Genomic DNA, 18,215 nt, shown 5'->3' with positions numbered 1-18,215 from the left:
GTGTTATTGTTGTCTGGCCTGTTGGGAAGAAGGGTTGAATCATTAGCTTCCATGGCCTGAGAGGAGCCAGCCAATCAGGGATCCTGGTATGCTGAGAAAGGGAGGCTGGAGGGAGGGATGTAAAGGCAGAGCTTTGACTGTTGAACTACTAGGTAGGGCTAGTTAAGAACAGAGACAGAGTTAGAGATAAGATCAGGATAGAGCCAGATGGAAAGAGAGATTGAGTTAGCTGGGAGCCTAGTGCTACATTGAGCAAAGAGACCAGGGAAAAGTTGCTGCTTTGATTCTGAGTTAGTATATTAAAATGCCAGTGGAGCCAGTATGGACTATGGAGTTTATCAGACAAGGAAAGTTGGAAATATAATCTGATGGCAATCTGAACGCAATCATGGGGTTTAATGTTATTGCATGATATACTGTCACACGCAAATTTGGGCAATGGGAAGTCAGTCTGAGCACAATCATGGGTTTTCACGTTACTGCGTGATAGACTGCCACACACAAATTCGGGCAACAGCATGCTATTGTCAGGCAATGGGAAGCCAGTTTGAATGCAATGCACATTCACGTAATTGCGCTAAACTAGTGACTTTAAGTGAATGCATTGTGGCCCCACTTCCTTTTCATTCAAATTTAAGAGAAATTCCTCCCGTTTGATAAACTCCTATGACTCTGGAGACCAGGGTTCGATTCCCGGCTTAGCCATGAAATGCACTGGATGACCTTGGGCACACCACACTCTCAGCCTCAGGAGAAGGCAATGGCAAACCTCCTCTGAACAAATCATGACCCATGAAGGTTGCCATAAGTCGGAAAGGACTTGAAGGCACACAACCCACACATTAAAATGTCTGCGAAGCCAACTCCGTGTGAGATGCTAGGGAATAAACCTCTGTCTTTTTGTTATTCTGCACCTCCATCTGGAAGCCTTTTATTTAAATGGTTAAAAGAAGAATCAGTGACACATTGCTAAATGGAACCCAACACAAACCACATCCAATTGTCCAGTTTAAAAGTCACCATAGGGCCCTGGTCTCTAAACCTAGAGAGAGATTAAGAGATTGAGGGGCAGAGTGACAGGAGGCCAAGGGTTAGTGTCTTGAGTAGGCAACCAGGGCAGGGCGACCAGGTGTCCTCCTTTTCCAGGATACATCCTACATTTCAACCTTCTGTCCAGGAGGAATTCCAAAATGTCCTCCATTTTGAGCATGACTAAGGAGGTAGAATTTATATTTATATTAATTATTTAGTAATGTCCTACTTTTTTTCTTGAATGTCCTACATCTTACAGTGCTTTGTGGTGAGGACATCTGGTCACCTTGAACCAAGACCCCATTCACACTACACAATTATAGTGCTATTATTTGACTTTAAGTGCCATGATTCCATCCTATGGAATTCTGGGTTTTATCATTTGGTGAGATACTGGGGTTCTCTGGCTGAGAATTCCAAATTCTAGCCCCAGGATTCCACAGGACGGAATTGTGGCAATTAAAGCAGAATAATAGTGGTATAATTTTATAGTGTGAATGGGCCCCTGGACAAGGGATTTGTTACTGTGATATTTTATATTTTAAACAGAAAGTATCTTAGTAGAGAACTGTGATTAGTGGCTTTTTTAAAAGTGCCCTAAACAATACAGTTGCCCCTTCAATTCTGCAGACTTGAAATCTGTGGACTTGAAAATCTGCAGGGGGCAACCACCATTATCCCCAATGGGGCACACGCCCCTGGCACACCCCTCGCATGCATGCACCTCATTCAAGCCTATGGGGCTTGAATATGCACGTGTTTTGGAACTCATGGGAAGTCCGGAACAGATCCCCCATGATTTCCAAGGGGTGACTGTAAATAAGAAAACAACGAAGGTCACCAGAATGAAAACCAGACAGATGAAGTGATGGAAATTTTGGGCAGATTGTGGTCCGGAACCTGCAAGTCAGAATGAGAATCTAGTTGTCTCAGTACTTAATGTTGTGGAGGCAAGATGTGGGTGTGATCACCACTGCTTTGCCCTTGGGCAGTTGTATTATTCCTGTCTGCTTTGTCTATATATCTGCACAGGCTAGTCAACGTTTTTAGAAGGAGATCAGACTTCAAAGCAAAGTTGCACATTCTGTGGATGCCTCTGTGCAAATGGTTAAAAATAAAAAAGAAAAGAAAAAGGCCCAAGTCACTTTGAGCTGCTCAGGACACGCCTTGAGAGGCATTTTCTTGGAGGAGACTGAGGCCCTTCCAAGGCAGGCAAGCAAATGTGCTGAGTGCAGCAATTTTGCAAATCTGAGGAGAAGAAAAAGGAGGAGGATGGGTATGGGGCAGAGAGGGGATTGGGCTGGTGATCAAATTGCACAACATGAGGAACCCCTAGCATCTGGTGAGATGGATAAGTAGAGGCGAAAGGACAAAGAAGGAGATTCAGGAGAGCTACTAAAAAGATTCCCTTGTTTCCTGCATACTTTGAGCCTTTTCTTAATACATCTTAGGGTGCTCTCACCACAGAAATAATGCACTTTAATACCGCTTTAACTGTCATAGCTCCATGCTATGGAATCTTGGAATTTGTAGTTTGTTTTGGCACCAGTGCTCTCTGACAGAGAAGGCTAAATATAACACAAAAGTACAACCCTCCTAAATCCTTAGCATTGAGCCATGGCAGTTAAAGTGATGCCAAACTGCATTATTTCTGCAGTGCAGATGCAGCCTGGGTTTAGTAAGACCCTCCCCCCTTCACGCATGTCTATAGCATCTTCAGCGTCATCAATCAATCATTCATCCTGGATACATGTGTTCTGTGCAGAAACAAAACAGGTCCCTGGTTCTGAGAAGCTTACTGTCTAAATTTCAACATTATTATAAAGGAGTCCACAGAGGGAAGGCAAAGGAGAAAAAAGGGATCTTTGTGAGCTAGAGCTATGGCAGGTGTTAAGCTTCAAAGTTGAGTGCATGGCAGATTTACACTTAAGAAAACCCTGTCCAATTAATGCAGTCACTCTCCCCGATTATGGTACAGGTAAAGAACAAACAAGGTGGATTTTAACAAGTCACAGACATGCTTTTTCAAATGCAAACCTTTCTGCCAGCAAAGTATGGGCAATTCCCAGCATGGGTTGGGAAAACAATTTGTGGGAACAGCCATGAGGCGAGAGCAGGTTCGACCGGCAAGGCTAGCGATTGGGCACATGCCGGATAAATTCATAGCAAGTATCTATTCAGTGTGTAGAACTCACCATCACAAGACACAGTTATATCTGCCAACTTGGTTGGCCTTAAAAATGGATTGGATACACTCTTGGAAGACTAGTCAGGATGTCTAGACATCTCCTCCGGTATCAATATGCCTCTGTGTCTCAGATGCTGGAGAATATAAGATGCGGGGTGCAGTGGCACCTTTGTCCTGCTGGTGGGCTTTTCATAGACAACGGATTGACCACTGTGTGAACACAATTTCAATTAGACTGGACTACAGGCAACGTAAGGAGAGAGAAGGGGATTGTGGAGGAAGAGACTTCACCAGAAAGGGAGAAGGGGAGGGAGAAAAATACAAAATGTCTGAAATAGCTGGAAAGGGAGGGAATAGAAGAAAATGAAGCAGAGCTAGTCATGTTTAACAAAGCTCAAAAGGACAAGAAGGCGTTTCAATAAAACACTGGGGGCCTATTTTCAGATTGGAATACAGGAACAGAAATATATCTAGAAGAACAGAGTGAGAGGAGAGGAATAGGGAGCTTATAAGGAATAGGGAGTTTATAAATGAGAAAGTAGGAGGAAAAGGAGACAGTATGGTGTAATGGTTGGAGTGTTAGGCTATGGGGCTGTACAGGCCGTCTACATACCACGGTCCTGATCTTGCCTTTCCGTGCCACAAAAAGGAGTCACAAAAAGCAGCTCCTTTCTGCACCGCGGAAAGGGCGCCATAGCTGCTGGTGCTGTGACTTTTCAGGATTCCTTTGGTGCTGCATCATGTAGATGCAGCACCAAAGCAGTGCCATGATGCCGCCTGCTGTATGGTGCATCACACAGCATCACACTGGCCTGGGGGTTGAGTCGGGGCATGCATCATGTGGATGCCACACTCTGACTCCACCCCTAAGCCAACCAAAGATACTGGTCTGTACACTCTCTATGACTGGAGACTAAGGTTCAAATCTCAGCTTGACTGTGGAATTCCACTGGATGACCTTAGGCAAATCACACTTTCTCATCCTTAGAGGATGGCAATGGCAAACCTTCTCTGAAGAAACATGCCAAAAAAACCTTATGATAGGTTTGCCTTAGGGTTGCCATAAGTTGAAAATGAGTTGAAGGCACACAACAACTGGTGATAGGATAGGATCCTCCACGACACATGAAGGGAGTTGACCTCTAATGTTTGTGCATGTGGATGGGTAACCAGGGAGCTCAGGAGGAACAGACAACTTGGGACTCCTGTGGGCGTCCTAAATCCTGGCACCTGTTATTTGAGGCAATTGCCTCACTTTGCTTTATGCCAGATGTGGTCCTGACATGGACCTCACGCTATTTTCTCTTCTCTTCTGTTTGCTCCTGACATTCACAGGATGAGGTTGCTGTTTCTCAACCAAATGAGTTCAGAGCCATCCATGTATCTCTCCCCACTCCCATACCTCAGCTAGAAACCCATTTGAAAGTAGAGCGAGATGACGATCGGAGTGCCTCAGTGAGAGAAGGTCCCAGGATGAAATCCTTCATGCACCCAAGAGTCGACCAAAGAACTGGCTGCAGTCAAGAATTAAATTAGCTGGCAGCCAGAGCAGCAGCATGCATGGAACCAGGAATCTGGAAGCTTCTTCTCAGCCTCTTAAGCAATTCCAATGCCACAACCATTTTTGTGGCTGGGCACAATCAAAAGAAACACACATACACACATATACACCATCAATCATCGTTCACCCCTGGACGGCAAATTAGAACAAGATCAAGGTCTAGAGAAACTCTTCTCATGCTTGGATTTTGCTTTAGGCTTCAAGAGAAATCCTCAATAACTCAATGGATTGAGAGGAAATCCAAAGCTGGGCTTCCTGCCAGAAATAGCTGGTCTAGACAGAGAGAGACTCCCGTCTTCTCCCTCCCCACCCCCGCGGCCACCGACTCCTAGCTGCCAAACCAGTTTCCATGAATGCTAATGCACCACAACCAGTCAGCTAGTTACATTAAGACAGCAGCCAGACAGTGAACAGTAAGGGCAAAGGGCATTTCTTGGATAGATTTGTTTCTATGCTATTCCTGGCCTTGTCTAAAATTGGGAGTCTTTTGGATTGAGCATTGTACTTGGTCATATGTTCGCTCTCATCATCTGTCTGCCTCATAGCTGGTGCATTAGAGTACTGGATCGTTATCTTCTCTACAAGACACAAAGCAACACTGGGAAATGGTGAAGGCAGATTAGAGATAAGGTAGTGGAAGGAGGACTACCAGTATGTTCTAAAGATCCTCTGCCAGTGTCAGCTTTCCCCTCCACTTGCAAAACTACAATGAGATAGAACTGGATTAGACCAAGCCTTCAGAAACTGTGATTCCTGGTGTTAAACAGAGACCTCTAACTATGTTTGGTAGACACAGAGTCTGAAAAATACATTTTCAGGTGTAGCCATGGTGGCCATGCAAAGATGACAACAAAATCCAAAATACACATTGTGGGGATATCTTTATTAATCCAGCCAAAAGAAATGAAATACAGTACACAAGATTTGAAGCTCGCTGGCTTCTTCATCACGCATAGTTGTTAAAAACTGTGCAGAAAAGGGGAGGAAAGGGAAGACCTGCATCCTGTTTTAAGATGTTTGCTTAAGATGGCATTGAAGGTGGTCTTAAGAGAAGGCTGATGCAGGTAGAGGCCTTGTCCATTTTTGGCCACGGAAGGACTGAGGGCAAAACCAGTGAAAGCCAGATACAGTATTAGATTTCTGATTCCATTAGCAGCACCAGCCCAATTTAGAGTATGGAAAGCTACTTTTAAAAACTAGTAATTAATTGCTGTTACTTGTTATAAAGTTTTAAAAGCATCTCTTTATCTTGTTGTTGTGTGCCTTCAAGTCATTTCTACCTTATGGCAACCTTAAGACAAGCCTATCATGGGATTTTCTTGGCAAAAGTTGTTCAGAGGTTTGCTATTACCTTCCCCTGAGGCTGAGAGACTGTGACTTGCCCAAGGCCACCCAGTGGTTTCATAGCTGAGCTGAGAATCAAATCCTGGTCTCCAGAATCAAAGTTTAACAGTGAAATGACTACACCAAACTGACTCTCATCTTACTTATTGCCAAAGTTGGAAAAGTTACTTTTTGGATTAGTGTTGATGGCCAAAAACCTTTAGAAGTAGCAGTTTCCCTCCTGCATAAGATAAATTTAAGTGAGTAATGCTGCAATTCTGTGCAAACAAAGTAGGAGTAAGCCTCCTTGCACACAGTGAGTCTTACTCCTGAATAGATATGCACAAGATTGAACTGTTAAGTATGACTAATCTCCATCTTTTATCTCCAGTAGGTCTGCTGTGAAATGATGTGTAGGATCTAATTAGATATACTTCTTTTTACCTCTAAGAAATTTGCTATCTTCTTTTCCTTGTTGAAAGTTTCAAATGGGTTAGTTTAAAAAACCATAGACATGAAAACAACAAAGACCAACTGTAAATTCCATTAGATTTATTGTGGCATAAATAGTCACAAACTATAAGAGTAAGATATGTGATAAGTCTCTTTGGCCCACTTTTTTCAATTTAAACAACTAATTTAAACTTATAGAAAGAAGCAACAAACTTTACATTTCCAATGACAGATGGATTCCAAAGATTCAAGGTGAAATATATAGGAGACAAACACAGTGGTAATTCACAGTCATTGTAACAGTAACTGATGGCAGCACAAGCATCCTGGCTTTGATATGGTAATTTAACACCTGTAGTAGAAAAGAAGACAATTATCTTGATTGTAGCATAAACCAACACAATCAACCTTGTGGATCAGCAAGGCTGTCTAGCAATTTCATCCAAAAGACTCACTTTGAATTTGCTGTATTATATTATATTTTACAAAAACAACAGTGTTCAGCTCCACATCAGACTATTCTCAGAGACCAAAATATTCTACCACTGGTTTGTCAATATAGCATTTTTAATTCCCCTCCCATGTTTTGGCTAGGCTGCATCCGCACTGCAGAAATAATCCAGTTTGACACTACTTTAACTGCCATGGTTCAATGCTATGGAATTATGGGAATTGTAGTTTGTTGTGGCACCAGAACCCTCTGACAGAGAAAGCTAAATGATTCGCAAAACTATAATTCTTAGAATTCCATAGAGCCATGGCAGTTAAAGCAGTGTCAACCTGGATTATGTCTACAGTGTTGATGCACCCAGTAGAGACTAATTGGCTTCTCCTATATAGAAAGCACAAGGACATTAGAGTGTATCACACGGAGCTTTTTGGAGATTTTCCGGCTCAGTTCCGACATGAATGCACATTCACAACATAACGTGAATGTGTTATCATTCGCCATTCCTTTCTATGGGAACTCCTTGCGAGGTGCTTCCGCAGTGATTCCAAAGTAACCCCTCATTTTGGTAAAACCGGAAAAAAAGTGACTTCACAGACTTCGCTTCCAGGCTCACTTCGATTGCACTGCGAATTAGTCTGGTGTGGAAAAATCACTCCGATGTCACCCCCCTTGGCCCTCTGCGTCCTGCTCCGTCATCCCCCTACTCCTCCTCCATGCCATCTCACCCCCTCTGCCACCCTGCAACCCATCTCATCATTCCCATCATCCTCTGACTTCTCCTGCATCCCGATCCTGGCCCCAGGGACCCCCAGCAAACTATCCCATCATCCGCTGCCTTCTCTTGCATCCCAATCCTGGCCCCAGTGACCCCCAGCAAGCTATCCCCTTATTGTCTGCCTTCTCCTGCATCCCGATCCTGGCCCCAGCTAACCCCAGCGACCTATCCCATCATTCTCTGCCTTCTCCTGCATCCCAATCCTGGCCCCAGCAACCCCAAGTGACCTATCCCACCATCCCCTCACTGCTTCTTCACCCCATGAATGATGACAGCTAAGGAGGGGGCAGGGAAGGAGGACAGTGTCCAGAGCCCCACTGAGCATGTGCAAGGGTGCTGATTCGAATCGTTAAACCCTCCGGTGTGGTAATACAATGTGCATTCACTCCGCTTTGCTTGAACCCACATCACGTGACTTGGGAGTATATCACACGGAGCTTTTGGGTGGTTTTCTGGCCCAGTTCTAGCTCATTTCTGATGTGACTGCACTTCCAATGATGCGGTTTCAAATCATAAAATGTTGGACAAGTGGTGGCATATATCACATTAGAAGACAACTGAACATCTGATAGTCTTTAGTGTATCAAAATGAGTAGTCAGCCCTCTGTATCCATGAATTCATTAGCTACAGATTCAAGCATCAACAGTTTGAAAATATTTAAAAAATTATGAATTCCAAAAAGCAAACCTTGATTTTGCCATGTTATATAAGGGACACAATTATACTATGCCATTGTATTTAATGAGATTTGAGCATCCACTGATTTTGGTATCCATGGAGGATCTTGGAACCAAACCCCAGCAGAAACCAAGGGCCCACTGTACTACAGTCCATCAGTAAAGCTTTATGTTTCTACAAGGCCTTTGTGGCTTTGACTGTAATAGACCCGGGGTGGGGAACTGTGGCCCTCCTAAAGATAAGGACTTTAATCTATAATCCCTTACCATTGGCTATGCTAAATAGGGATGATGAGAGTTGTAGGCCAAAGTAGCTGGCATACTAAACAAATGAACAGTTCCCACCTACCCCAGAAATTGCAGTTATTTTTCTCATGAGATAAAGCCTGGGAGCAGTGTGTGTTTCCTTATAATACAGTACGTAAAACCAGGCCCTGTACTGCTCTGAACCCAGCTGAATGGTTGCGATTGTGATAATGCTTGGGAAAGCTGTTTTAAACAGTGCGTGCGGCCAGTATATTAGCCCATTAGCTTTTATGCGCTGCTATGACTACCCAGGATTATTTTCAGTTCAGCTGAGCACAAGACATTGTGATGGAAGATGTAACAAGAGTTTCAAGAGGACATCTTGCTGATCCTTTGGATCTGTAAGACACTGATCTTAAAGACCTCCGGGTCCTTAAGATTTTGTAAGACAGATCCTGTGGGTCTGTAATACTCCAGCACCTTGTATGCGTTATCCTGCAAACACATGTAATGTGTGCAGGGTTCCAGTCTCTAGCCTCCACATTATAGCTGGAAATGCAATTTCACATTATTCAATCTCCATGTTTCAAAAACCATCCAGCCTTTAATTTCTTTCCACTGAAAGATGTCCTGACATAATAAACAGCAATCCTCACCCTTCTTCTCCCTTTCTTCCCCACTGTAAGCTTCAGTGGTGGCTTCCATGTCAGTGGTATGATGAAATGTCAAAGAAGCTATTCACCAAAATAAGTTAAACACTTTCAATGGGTTACACTAAAAGCTGGAATTGATTCAGTGGATCTACCCACTGCCACTAGTAAGCCTGCTCCCTTTCATAGGACTCTGATGGGCACTTAGGCCTCCTCCATGAGACTTCACCATTTGCTCATGAATGGGACAGCAGTGCTCCACGTGAAACAAGACCTCACGCTACACACATTGCAATGACTTTAGCACACTTCAGCATTACACCAGTCCTTTCTGCAGTAAACACACCAACTGGGAAAATGAAGGATATAAGCATGTCATTTTTAGGACTTTGGTCCTAAACTAGTTTCATACAACCTTGAACAACCATTAACAACTTTGGCCTTCTTTTTCTCTTCCCACCACTGCAATGAGGATTAAATCTCTATGGTCCATGAGTACATGGTGTGCTTGGATTTTTCAACTAGTTCTGAGCAATGGTTGTCTTTGAAGACTCCTTAGCAAATCTAGCAGCTGAGGGCTAAGAAGGCTTCTTTTATGGATCAGTAACTGGTTAAGAAAAAGAAAACAGAAAGCTAGAATAAACAAGCTGTTTTCACAAGGGAGGATGAAACCAACCCACCTACCCTCTCTGGCTAAAAGATGTGTCTCAGGACTGATGCTTTTAAACTTGCCCACAAATGACCCAAGAATGACCAGTGGGATGGCTGGCTTTGCTGACAATGCTAAATTATTTTGGACAGAAAAAACAAACAAAGAAGGTTGAAATGCTCCAAAGGGAGTGCTTCAAAATATGTATATGCCCATAAAATTGCAAATGGGTTCAAGGATGTTAGTAAGACACACTGAAGGAGAAAAGATAAATGCAGACTCTACATACCGTATATACTCAACTATAAGTCGACTTCATGTATAAGTCAAGGGCAGGTTTTGAGACCAAAATTATAGATTTTGACATGACCTGTGGATAAGTTGAGGGTAAAACTAAGAGGCATGTAACAAAGAATCTAAAGGATGAAGCAAAGGAAAACAATGCCAAAAAACATACAAAATTCCAGCAGGCATGTTTGTGCTCATACTAAAGGCTGGTTGGATGAGTGAATAGAGTGAGGTCAGTGCTTCCAGGGCAGATTACATTCTTGCCTATCACCAGGGGACGATTCCTTTTTAAAATAAATGTTAAAGTACAGTACTTACATTGACTCATGGATAAGTCGACTCAGGTTTTTTGGGTCAATTTTTAAACTAAAATTTCTAGACTTATACATGAGTATATACAGTATGTACTGGGATGGGGTCTAGGTCAGCAGTGACTGATCATGAAAAGACATATTGGATTCGTGGTGGATAGATAGTTCAAAGACAACATTGACCTACAGTGCAGCAGATGTGAAAAAGCAATTCCCATTCCAGAGGTTACAAGTATGATCTCACAGCTTACTTAAGGGGTTCGTTCCATGGACATCTAGCTGACCAGTGGGAGAAAGAGGATATTGTAGTATATTGAAGAGGTCAATACAGATGTGTGTGGCCTGATAGATGCTAGATTCCAGTTCCCATTATTCTTCATTGCTGCTTATACTATCCAGGGCTGATCAAAATTTTTCATAACTGGCTATGCTGGCTAGGACTGATGGGAGATGTAGTCAAACATTAGGACAGCCACACTTTCTCCTCTGATGGGTTAGATAGACTATTAACATCTTTGGTCTAACCAACAACATTCTCTTACTGTTATAGCCACACAGTGATGTTGTTTTCCATTTATAGAAGCAGGCTGGCTGGATTAAACTAAAAACAAACTCTTCAATCTACCTAGATTTGCAGCAGATATACAAAGTCATAATCTCTACAAGCTTGCCCAGCCTCCCCAGATATCTTTAAAATGCTTGGATGAAGCTGTTGGGGGCAAGCAGGAGTGACAGCATTAGGACCCCGAGGTTCATCACCCATTACAGCAACAGCTGCTGTAGGCTTCCTTTGCTTCTAGTACAACCAGTTCTAACACGGCTCCAATAAACAAAGGGCCCCTGGTTTTGCTCTTGTTCAAGGCAATCAAAACACTCCCACTGGTGGTTTATGTGGGAGTTCAGCTGAGATAGAAAAACTCTTAAGAACCTTCCGTTCTTGTTTAAGAGCGGTTGAAAAGGAAACCCACAAAGCTGCTAAAGGCAGTTTCCCTTTCAGCCTCTGCTGGCGCATTGCCGTTCAGCCTCAGAGGAGCAAAGATTTGGGGGCAGGTGGGTGCACCTTTAGAAATGTCAAGTGCAGATGAGACAGGCGGATGCTTGAAAACACAGGTAGAGAGGGTTGTTGAGCTGCATATTTTATGGCAAACTTGGTTATTTTGCTGCCTCTATAGGGACTGGCTCTTGTGCAAAGAGATAGATACATTTCCTTTAAGGCACTAGTTTAAGGTTGGTCCTTTTTCTTTTCTTTTTAAATAACTGTGCTCCTCAACCTTTAGGTGCAGATAAACTCAGAAAGGTGAACTTTCCTTGGGCCAAAAAGATATAAAATGGTGAGAAAGGTTGTAGCATCAACATCCCATTGTACATGAATTCATTCTTGTTTTAAGGTGCAAAAACTTTTGGTTTTGCGGCAAAAAGCTAATAAAGCTATCTCTTCAGAATAAATAGTAAAAAGCACGATTTATTTAATTTATCAAGTAATATAAGTAAAAATAATTCCCACAAAGCATACAATCTAAATTTCAGCATGGGGAAGCAAGAGGAAAGGGAGTAGTGGAACTTACAATTTTAAGACACCTGCCTTAAAAGTAAAATGAAAAAGATGAAGACACAGTAGAATAACAAGATGGCAACTTGCTCCCATTCAAATTCAGTTAATCTTAAATTTCATAGCCACAAGATTCATATGTCAGTCATGTCCATATTGATTCAGTAGTTAAGTATCACTATGTTGAACACTGTTGGCTCTCAGCTAAATGTACATAGGTGTACCTTGCTGTTAACTTACATTTTGGAAGTCAGCAAGAGATAGAAACGTGCAAAACCTAGGCAAAACAAATATAGATGACTGATAAAGCAAGAAATGTTTTCAAGCTCTGACTAATGCTAGATAGGTATTAAAGACTTCAGATTCTATCAGAACTGAAGTTGGAGGAATCAGGACGTTGCCTGTAGAGTAAGCAACAGTACCGCAGAAACTCATAAAGTAGTAGGACAGAACTAGTTATTTTCCTATGTACATAATTTCTGTATTCAGTACTTTCTGTGCTGACACCTAAACAGAAAAAAGAAACATTAATGTTAACTGTGGAATTTTCTTTCCACTGTGGAAATTTCCTGCTTGGACTAGAGAGAGTTAATTAAAGGTTATATATAATGTCCAAGTTACGTTACATTCTGGAAATTAACAACTACAAATGACTTATTCTGAAGGTTCAGAAAACATTCTGAGATTCACTGATGACAGCCCTCCCTGATCTGGTTGTTTTTGAGTTCATTTCGTTCATACTGTATTTTAATTTGCATTCACCCAACCTCACTTTCTGAAATCAATATGCAAACTGAAACAGTAATTCTTTGAAATGGACACTGCTCCAATTTTTTTCATTGAAGTGCTCCAAATAATGAGTACAGTATGTTCTGAGGAAACATGCCACAAAAATGCAAGAATCAGTGAAAATAATGTGCATGTGCCTTCAAGTCACCTGTCAATTTATGGCGACATACGGTTTTTCTTAGGCAAGGAATATTCAAAGGTGGTTTTGCCAGTTCCTTCCTGGTATTCATTGGTGGTCTCCCATCCAAGTACAAAATATATTATATTGGGGAAATGTCTTGCTAAACAGTGACTGTGTAAGACAAAAATGATTACCAAAGTATGTTTTTGGAAAAAATGAAATAATGAACTGAACTGAAGACTGGAAAAACAAGAAACCGAGAGAAAGCAGAACTGAGTAATTAAACCCAGTTCTACAATGGTAGGACTACAACTCCCATCATGCCCCAGACTGCATGGCATCTGGATGGAGCCAGGCTAGGGAAAGATGAGTTATGAAGTGAGACACCAAATGTCTGAATGAGATACTCTGGGATCCTGCAAAAGTAATCCACAAAGTTCAGCAAAAGGGACATGCTTTGCTTCTTCAAGGCCCCAGTGTCAGGCATCTGTAGTTACAAAGCATGCTTTGGAGACAAGGTGACTAGAGGTCCTCCTTTTCCAGGATATGTCCTAGATTTTAACCTTCTGTCCAGAAGGAATTTCAAAATGTCTTCTATTTTGACCATGACTAAGAAGCATGAATTTATATCAGTGTTTTTTGCTTTTATTTTGTAATGTCTTACATTACAATGTAAGATATTCTACATTGAATATTCTACATTTTACAGTGCCTTGTCCTCCTTTGTGGTTATGGTATCTCATCACCCTCTTTGCAGAGAACTTGGCAATCTGTGGAGACATCAGGCTAGATGGGTCTGTTATCTAAGTTGCTACAGGCATAAGGCAGTTTCATATGTTCTAGAGTACTGGTTCCCAAACTTGGGCCCCATATGTAGCCGTGCTACTAGTCCTACAACTCCTAACTATTGGCCAGGATGAATAGAGGTTTTGGGACTTGCAGTCAACATCTGGGAACCCAAGTTTTAGAACCACTGTGCTAGAAAAAGTACTGTAATTAAGCTAATATTCACAAATTTTCTTATTCTTGTTGAGAAAAGATGTCTTGACATAAGAAGACATGTTGAGAAAATGGTCAACTGTTGCAATATTTTTTACACTTTGGGATTTTTTTTGTGACAGAAGAACCTCTGTGGGTTTTGTTTTTAAGAGAAAATCTCTTTTTCACAGAAAAAAATTGCATTTGGTGCCAAACAATTTGTTGTGCAAAAGATCCCTTCCCCAAGTTCCCCCAATGAAGTATTTGTGCACATGCAAATCTCCTCAAATGTAAAGAAACTCTTGTAATCTCCACCAGCACGAAGAAAACATTTTAAATTACCCACACTTGTTTGCAAGAATTTTAAAAGTGTCAGCTTACATCCTTAATAAAGCATATGTTTTTCTCTGTATTGTCCTAGTGGATATTATACTGTAGGTTGCATTTTTTCTGTTCTTTCTTGGAGATGTCTGCTCCCAGTTAGATGCTCATACAATTGGCTGTTGCATAATTTGGGTGACATGGAATCCTTACTGAGGACAGGATCTAATAAGTCAGATGTGCAGTGCCATGTCCTACTGAAATCATCTCTGAAAGGTTTTTTACTTTCTGAGTGATGTTACAACATTTAAAAGTCTTTGTGCCCTGGCACATCCTGCGAATGAGGTTTCAAAAGAGATAATTATTTCTGCTACCTCATTAACCCTTAAACACCACAATAAAAATAAAAACTTGGATTGTTTGAGTGAATTGTGAGATATTGCTGACCCCAATAAATATTCCAGTGTATTTGGGGTTAGAGTTAGCATTGTGATTGGTGTCAAGGTTTCATGGGCTGCATCTGCACTGCAGAAATAATCCAGTTTGACACCACTTTAACTACCACAGCTCAATGCTATGAAATTGTAGCTTGTTGTGGCACCAATGAGGTGTGTTTATTATAGCTTCATGATTTAGATGGGAGGTTTATTGCTTGTTTGCTTTTTTGGTTTGGAGGGTATGTTCATCCTGCTACCTTTCACAGGGTCACTTTTAGGAGCCAGGGTTAACTTTGTTTTCAGCTACTGCATAACAAAGCAAAATTCAGCAAATGAAATTAATTCCATCATTGCAGCTGCCTTTGAAGTCAAAGCTTCATGAGTTCAATTGTCAGTTGTCAGACAAGTCTTAAATATATTATTATTATTATTATTATTATTATTATTATTATTATATGCTTGGAAGCCCTTCAGAGGGACAAAAATGAAAAGCAACCCACCCAAAGCCTGGGTGCTGCTGTTCCTTCTTTAGCATAGCCAACAGAGCAATGGAGCCATTCCAAGCTGCACAAATCAATCACACAAGAGATTTATCAGCTTGGTTTAAGCCATACTGCGGATAGTATGTCCCAGAATGTGCTGGTTTCAGCTTTATGAGCGCACACAATTGTGAAGCAAGCCAAGTCGGAGTTCTGGCATGCGGCATGGCTCCCTTTTGGCTCAGAGCAGTTGTATTTGCTATGCTATTTGCTCCAAGTTATTTAAGAAGCTTCCCTTCTGCTGTCTGAATCTGGAACGACTGGCTGGAGATTTGTTTGTACATAATTAGAGCTCATGTAGATTGTAGCACTTGGGAGGGAAGAGCGGCAGAAGAGCCTTTACTCAGTACAAAATGTTCCTCTTGGCATCTCCTGGAAACGCCAAGAACATCACTGCACAAGGCCTTTTGTTGTAGTCTCCCGCCTTCCCTCTCTGCTTGTAAACAATTTTTACTGCATTCCTCATGTACCACAACCCTCACATTTCTAGGAATCAGAGAATTGACTCAGGACAATATCCTCTCCATACTCTGTATGAGCTGAGGAGTTGAATGTTGATTAGAAATACTACATAGTCATTTTTGCCAGACTCTCCCTTTCTTAAAATTAAAAAAAAAAAAACCTAAAATAAATGCCTCTTTAAAAAGGGGACGGGAGTCAAAAGTTTAAGGAAGATGCTCAATTTCTGATTTTGGAAAATCATAGCAGAGAAAACAAATAACAGAAGAAAACCTTTACAGAAAGCAAATTATCATACGGTAGTTTGGGGACTGAGAATCATGAACAAATACAGTACAGGTGGAAAGTTGCAATTGAGAGTAACTCTTTCAATTTTAAACTGGGGGTTGGGAACAGCTTGCACCCTACAAACAGTAAGAACATCTCCGGTGCCATCTCGCATCCCAATCTCTCTCCCCTTGTCTCCTGTAGCAAGCAATAGACTTGATGTACTGCAAGGTAGGCTGTGACAGTATGTGTTAATGACCGAGAGAAAGGGAGAAAACGTGTCAAGAAGATACAAGGTGAACTTCTAAACTGCAGCTCATTGTTGCTATATGCCTTTAAGCTGTTTCCTACTAAGGTGAACCTATCACAGAATTTTCTTGGCAAGTTTCTTCAGACGAGGTTTGCCATTGCTATCCTCAGAGGTTGAGTGAATGTGACTTGCTCAGGGTAATCCAGGGGGTTTCATGGCCAAGTGGGAATTCGAAGCCTATTCTCCAGAGTCATAGTCCAATGCTCGAACCACTGTACTACACTGACCCTCATAGTAGGGCTGGGCAACTCCAAAGCATGGTCACGTTGCTCCCTGCCAAACCCTTAGGAGGTACCTCACTGCCATACCACCAAATTTCCTGCAGAGGTAGAAACCTCTCCTCCCAAATTTCTTGTAAAACAGTGGCATGTGAGGAGCATGTACCTTGCTTTTAAATTGAATCACATTTCCAATAGGCCTCCAGCAGTGCAATAGGATCTAAAAATAAGGCGTGTGTACCTGCTCACCGGGTTTTAAAGAGAAACTGTCCATTGTTGTTGTTGTTGTTGTCAAAGCCATGGTAAATTCAGCAGCAGTAGGGATGCAGTGGCTTAGTGGTTAAGACGTCAGTTCTGATGATTGGAAGGTTGGCAGTTTGAGGCCCGAATGATGCCTGATGGGGTGAGTTCCTGTCACTAGTCCCAGCTTCTGCCAACCTAGCAGTTCAAAAGCATAAAAATGCAAGTAGATAAATAGGTATAACTTCGGTGGGAAGGTAACAGCATTCGGTGCAGTTATGCTGGCCACATGACCACCAGAGCAGTCCTCGGACAACGCTGGCTCTTCGGCTTAGTAACAGAGATGAGCACCGCCCGCTACAGTTGGTTACGACTAGATATTCATGTCAAGGGACTACCTTTACCTTTAGGGAACAACCACAGGCTCAAGAATGGGGAGCCACTCATGTGACATATATTGCCTGTTCCTGCTTTAAAAAATCCTTGGTCACATTAAGCTTCAACATTCTGCTTTGTATCTAGCCATGGTCTTTCCCGCTCTACTAATTATGGAAGCCTCTTGAAAACTTCTCAATTCAGCAGTAATTTAAAAGCAAATATCTGGATGGCATCCTGGCAACTTGCCTCACATACAACAGAATAAAACAGTATTTGAAAAAGGTACTGTCTTAAGTCCAAAAAGCTTTATACTCTTTTTTGTTGTTGATGAGGTAGCAAGATTTCATAGCAATACTGATTCACCAGCTGAGTTTTTATGAAATGTTTTTGGTTGTCCAAAGGAATTAGAATACCTATGATTAGGTTTTTAAATGATAGAGAATTCTGGAGTTCAGAACTCCCCCCCCCCCCATTTTATAAAAAATTGCACCAGTCTTCTCTGTAGTAAAGCTCAAGTGGAATAGAGATTACTATTATATTTCTCAGCATGCATGACTAGTAAAGGAAATAAAGGGTATGTTGCTTAGTTTGCAAAGTTACAGTAGGCAAATAAGAATAACTTATAACAGCAAACAGAGAAACTTAGAAGAAATAGACACCCTAATTCAAAATGAAGCTGAATGATTTCAAGCTTCTGAAGATATTTTAGCTGCCAGGAATTACCAGTATCTGCATTGCTGCATATGCCAGTTCCTTCAAATTCTGTTTATCATGACCCTCAAAATATGATGCATTTGAATCTGTGAATAATATTGGAATCAAGAGCAGAAAGCACAATTTTAACAATCATAATTTTAAGTTGTAGCTAAAAAGGTGCCCAAAGCATTTAAAGTTTAGGAAAACCATGCATGTCTGCAGCATGTGCTATAGAAAAGACCTGAACCTTCCCTACTGTCATTCCCTTCTCCTTTTGACCATGCATTAAGAACCCAAGCCCTTCCTCC

General features: G+C 41.7%; 1 long non-coding RNA gene across 2 annotated transcripts; it reads right to left on the bottom strand.

Moving 5' to 3' along the window:
• Window positions 1-6,643: 6,643 nt before the first annotated feature.
• LOC121924820 lies at window positions 6,644-17,026 on the bottom strand. Of its 2 annotated transcripts, none has more exons than XR_006102728.1 (2): window positions 16,835-17,026; window positions 6,644-6,909 (listed from the first exon to the last, which is right to left on the bottom strand). It is a non-coding gene; the product is annotated as an uncharacterized LOC121924820 (long non-coding RNA). The 2 variants fall into 2 exon arrangements; XR_006102729.1 differs by having other exon boundaries at window positions 16,843-17,026.
• Between the last annotated feature and the right edge of the window lie 1,189 nt (window positions 17,027-18,215).

This window comes from Sceloporus undulatus, chromosome 3 (assembly GCF_019175285.1).
Source record: "Sceloporus undulatus isolate JIND9_A2432 ecotype Alabama chromosome 3, SceUnd_v1.1, whole genome shotgun sequence".
In the NCBI taxonomy this organism is placed as follows: domain Eukaryota; kingdom Metazoa; phylum Chordata; class Lepidosauria; order Squamata; family Phrynosomatidae; genus Sceloporus; species Sceloporus undulatus.
Note: the sequence above shows the minus strand (reverse complement) of the source record. Positions and strands in the feature narration are given on the sequence as shown.